The sequence below is a fragment of the Choloepus didactylus genome, chromosome 1 (assembly GCF_015220235.1).
Source record: "Choloepus didactylus isolate mChoDid1 chromosome 1, mChoDid1.pri, whole genome shotgun sequence".
Lineage (NCBI taxonomy): Eukaryota > Metazoa > Chordata > Mammalia > Pilosa > Megalonychidae > Choloepus > Choloepus didactylus.
In genome coordinates this window covers 179,450,546-179,455,796 of record NC_051307.1, presented here as the reverse complement: position 1 = coordinate 179,455,796, position 5,251 = coordinate 179,450,546, and the positions used below count along the sequence as shown (strand labels likewise).

Sequence of the window (5,251 nt, the reverse complement as noted above, 5' to 3'; positions counted from 1 at the left end):
ATTAAAGACATTTGATGAGTCTAATGCAAGTTGTTGCTCTGAAGCAATCTAAAACATTTTTGCAACACCTTTTTGAGAAACTCACTTATTCGCTAAATAAATATATATTATTTTTTTCCAGAAAAGGATTTTTTTTTTTTTTAATTCAAATAACTGCAAATAGGAAACCAGAGGAGGGCCCCAGACTGGGACAAATAATACCTACTCCTACCCCTGACAGAACAGGAGGAGAAGATGGCCCCTCCACCCTCAGTGGTCACCGCGGGCCTCCCCTCCTGACTCTGCTGCAGCATCCTAGGGCCAGGGCCCCACCTGCCCGGGGCCTGGGGTAGGGTAGTCAGTGACCCAGCCTGCTGGACCCCAGCCCCTCTTCCCTATGAAGAGTATCCATAGGCAGAACAGGGGGAGGCAATGAGGGTGAACATTTGGTGCTGGTAGCAGCAGCAGCGATGGTGGACGTTTTAAGAATGAAACATGGAACAAAAAAACAACACAACTGTCCAGAGGTAGTTTGTGAACAGAGGAAAGATGGAACCAGAACCTTGGGGGTGGGGAGGAGCAGGAGGGACGGGAGTGGGCAAAGCTAGCTCCTTGTTATTAGTGCCCCATCTGAGGAAAGGGGTAGCAGGCCTAGAATGGAAGGAGATTTGGGCAAGTGGCCCCAGCCCCCCTTAAGTGGCCACCACAGGAACCTGGGCCTCCTCAGTCCCACCTGTACAAAAGGTGACTCACCATCTCCATCAGATTCCAGGGTGAGGACAAGGCAGGTTGGAGCCCCAGAGAAGAAGGAGGGGTTGGGGGGCTCAAACACCTCCTCCCTTCCTGCACCTCAAGGGAGGGTCACTGTGCAACTGACTACAGGGCCTAGTGAGGTGGGGAAGGAAGGGAGGTGTGAGCCCCACCTGGTGACAAGGATATAGACAGCTTGGTTGGAGACATCCTTAGAGCTGAGCACCCCCCTCCAATAGCCATACCTGCTGCTGCCAGTATGGGGCACATCAGAGTGAGATGGGGCTTGGGCCTCTTTTAAGGCCAGGGGAACTCCTATGGGAGTCAGATGGAAGGGTGGAGGAACAGAAAAGTGGCCCAGCCACGGCCAAGATAATAAGTCCCCACCCTCGAGGAGTGGGAACACGCAGGCACAGGGTGGGGCCAAGTGGAACATTAGCCTTGTCCAGGAAGGTAGTGGTGTGTGTGCATGTGTGTCTGTGTGCTGTGTGGGGGGGGAGCAGGAGGGGGGCTGGGAACCAGAACCTGAGGTAAACTTCCCCGCTGGGCCACGAGTGCCCCTACAGGGCTGATGAGTTGTGTGGTGTGGTGGCGAGGGCAGGGGTGGGAAGGAGTGGGTGGGGCCAGGAGGGGCTGTTGATGCGTGGGCCTGGGCCGTGGGGGTGGAGCGAGGCTGTGCAGTAGCAGTGTCCTGATACTTGAATGGGCGGTTGGGTCACTGCTCCTCGTTGGAGGAGGACTCCTGCAAGATGCCCTCTTCTTCCTTCTTCTCCAGTATTTTGAGTCCGCCCCTCGGTTTCCTCCCTGGAGTTGTGGTGGTTTTCCGGATCTGGCAGCGCCCTTGTTTTTCTTCCCTTTTGGTCTCTTAGGTGTTGGCACTTTGCTGGGCTCCTTCGGAGGTTGCCTGCGTGGCCTGCCCTGTCCCCGCTTCTCAGTGTCGTCCTTTTCCTGCTTGGAGGCCAAGGGCTGGCTGGACTTGGAGCTCGACTCAATTATCTTCCCTTCTCTGCAGAGCAGGGGGAGAAGCAATGGCTGGGATGCGCGAGCTCAGCCGCTGGCCTGCGGTGGGCTGCCGGGAGCGACGGTGCTGAGCGCTGAGAACCCGCCAGGCTCCGCTGCCGCCGCTGGTGGCAAGTGCGGGTGCCTTCTCGGAGCCGGGCCAGCGCCAGAATTAGCCCTGGTTCGGAGTCCCAATTAAAGGAGATTTTTTTTTTTTTTTTAAATAGCAACTGCTATGTGCCGGGCTCTGGGGCTACAACGTGAACTATTTAGATGAAGCCCCTGCCCTCACCAAAGCTGTGAGAAATCTTTATCCTTGGAATTGCTTTGGGGTGGATTTACTTTTTGGAGGAAGCCAAAAGTAACTGGGGGAGATGTCTGATGAATTAAAGTGGATAAAAAAGCAAGTAACATCAATAATATAACTTGGGACTAAAAAAAAAACAAAAACCTTTATACATGGTAACAATTTAAGAAACATTGGCTTTTTATGTGAGTGAACTGGTTCTGAAGATAATTTCCAAACATAAGTTGCAAAAATGTTTTGAATTATTTTCTAATAAATGAAAAGGACCCCAGTAGGATCTTGAAGTGGAAATTACAATGTGAATGTAGAAATTCTAGAGTACATACTTTTTATAAAAACCATTTTTTGTCATTTTTAGTTTCTCTTTTTATTTCCTTAAACTTTATTTTTTCACCATATTCCATACACAAAAGGAATCTGCAGCTGATTAGAATGCGATTATTAGTAATAACTTACTTCCAAGTCCACATTATTCTTATATTTTCCATCCTGAAATGTTTGCTGCTCCATTAGGGCTTCCACAGTATGACTTTGCTCATTATTTTTGGAGACTGTGATAGCCTAGTTATTTTGCCATACCTCTCCTATCATATAGTAAGCCAGTCATGTTTAAGCTATATGATCTTAACTATTTTCTGCCTCAGTTTCCTCATAGGACTGTAGTGAGGACTAAATGAATTAACATATGCAAACACCTCAGAATACTGCCTGTCGCATGATAAACGCAACATAAGAATTTTATTATGATAATTATTATCTGGCCCTATACATGTAGTCAGGGGTCAGCAAACTTGTTCTATTTTGGACCAGATAGTAGATATTTTAGGCTTTGTGGGTCAGATGATCTCTGTCACAACCACTCAGTTCTGCCATTGTAGCCTTGAAATCAGCCTTAAGCAATCCATAAATGAATGGGTATGGCTCTGTTTCAATAAAATTTTATTTCCAAAAATAGGTGGCTGGTCAAATTTGGCCTTTGGGCTATAGTTTGATAACCCCTAACTAGGCTTTTTTTTGACTGGGTTTTGTGTGTGGGCTGAGCTAGTAGTTAAGAATTGGGAGCAACAGTGACTTCAGTTACAGTTTGCTGTAGATATTATGGCCGAAAGGGAGGACAGGGCTGGAGTCTCCATGGACGCTGCAGCTTGGGCTAGTTTAGGTGGTAGGGTAGGCAGGCTACAACTGGGGAACAGAGAGATGATTCCATATATTTCACTCCCCAGAATTTAATTTTGTCCTGACAATTGAATTGTGAACATTTTATAAACACCTACTGAATGCCTATGTATGCAAGGACTTATTATAGAGCCACACTTTATGTACCTACACAAATGCTATATTCCAACAGCTAATATTCAGTAGTCATCTCGAATTTAATCCCTTAAAAACTAGAGAAAGCTATTTTTTGGTTTGCAGGTCTCAGATTTCTATAACATTCTTTGCTCTTATAGTTCTTGGTGAGCCTAAATATTAAGAGCAACTGGAAACCTGTTCAATTATACTGCCTCTCATCTGCTTGGCAATCACTTCTCCCAGGATTGGTCTCAAAGGAGCTAGGAAGTTAAGCTTTGTGTTGCTGATTTTTTCTGTATCAGATCAGCATGGAATATGCTTCCTTAAGTAATAGACATTATCTAGATAGATAGATAGATAGATAGATAGATAGATAGATATGGATTGGATATTTGCTTTTTCTATGAAATAGATGTTTTATTGTACCTGGAATTCAGCATCTCTTCTTTTGTAATAAGTTATTTTGCACGGGCACGTTCCTTAAGGCAACAAAAGTTCCCTGCCTGAGTACAATGTTTTCAACATTCACACCGTGCTTTCCAGTGGCAGGGCTTTTCCTATAATCCTGGGGAGGCTTTGGACTTAAATTGGGCTTTTATTAGATACCACAAAAGAAATTTTGATTCATTGATTGATTCAAGAAATATTTACTCAGCTCTTAATCTTATCGGCCAGATACCACACCATTCCTTGGGAGTATTTTAATGAGTAGACACAATCTCTGTTCTCATGGAACTGACTGGTCTAAGAGGCAGACATTAAACAAGTCATCAAACAGGTAAGGATAGCAGGTAATTATAACTAGAAAGAAATGTAAGAAAAAAATGAAAGTTTATAATAATGTTTCTCAAACTTGCTGGTCATAAGAATCATCTGGAGCCCTTGTTAAAAGTATGAATTCTTTGGCCCTATCCCAGACTTACTGAATCATAATCTCCATAAATTTCACAAGTACCCCAGATAATATTCATAAACAAGCCAATTTTGGAAACCACGATCTAAAAGAATTTACAACAAAGATAAAAACCTAGCTTCTAAGCAGGTGGTAATCATAAAAACTTTCAATCTAAAGAAGGATTATTTGGAAAGTTTTTGAAGAAAACTTCCAATTCAAATTTGTGTTTGCTGATGCTGGTGACCTATAGAGTTAAATGCCACTGTTACGGAACCCTCATTAGGTTGCCAGGCAATGGGTTACTCTACCAATTAGATTTTGTTTCCTAGACAAGACTTTCTGAAACTCCTGCAGTTTTTTCCTCTTTGTTAAAATATTCTTTTTCTCCTTATCCAGGAAAGAATCCATCGAGAATATTTACTCTAACAACATAACCTTCTTCTCCTTTTGGACCCGCAGGGCATGCTCAACAGACTTCCCAGTGGGCTCTAGTTGAACCCATTCAGTTTTTAAATTGGCCTCAATGAGAGAAGTGTACCCTCTTAGCAGGTTATGAATATCCATAATATTTTAGTTACACTGTTAAGTCTTTGTTTTAGTTCCTCAGCTGTTAAAACAAATAACCAAAGAAAGGGTTGGTTTAACAACAGGAATTTATTGGTTCACCATTTCAGAGGATAGAAGGCTTGCTTCCACCCAGGGTGGGTATCTTTTGGCTGGCCAGAAATCTTTGGGGTTCTTTGAGTTTTGTATCACATGGTAATGCCCATGGCTCATCTTCTCTTGTCTTTTCTGGGTTCTGTTGACTTCCAGCTTCTGACTACTCCCCATGATTTCCTTCTCTGTAGCCTTCTCTATAAGGTGTCCAGTAATAGGATTAAGATTGGGCCTAATTCAGTTGGGCCACACCTTATCTGAAGGATCCTCATCAAAGTTCCTATTTACAACGAGTTCACACCCATAGGAATGGATTAAGATTAAGTACATGTTTTTCTGGGGTCCATAACTCCAAGCCACCACAGTTTTAG

The 5,251-nt window shown here is 44.1% G+C and overlaps 1 pseudogene; it reads right to left on the bottom strand.

Annotated features, from left to right (window-relative positions):
* Nucleotides 1–1,444: 1,444 nt before the first annotated feature.
* Nucleotides 1,445–2,642, bottom strand: LOC119526463 (annotated as a pseudogene).
* Nucleotides 2,643–5,251: the final 2,609 nt, after the last annotated feature.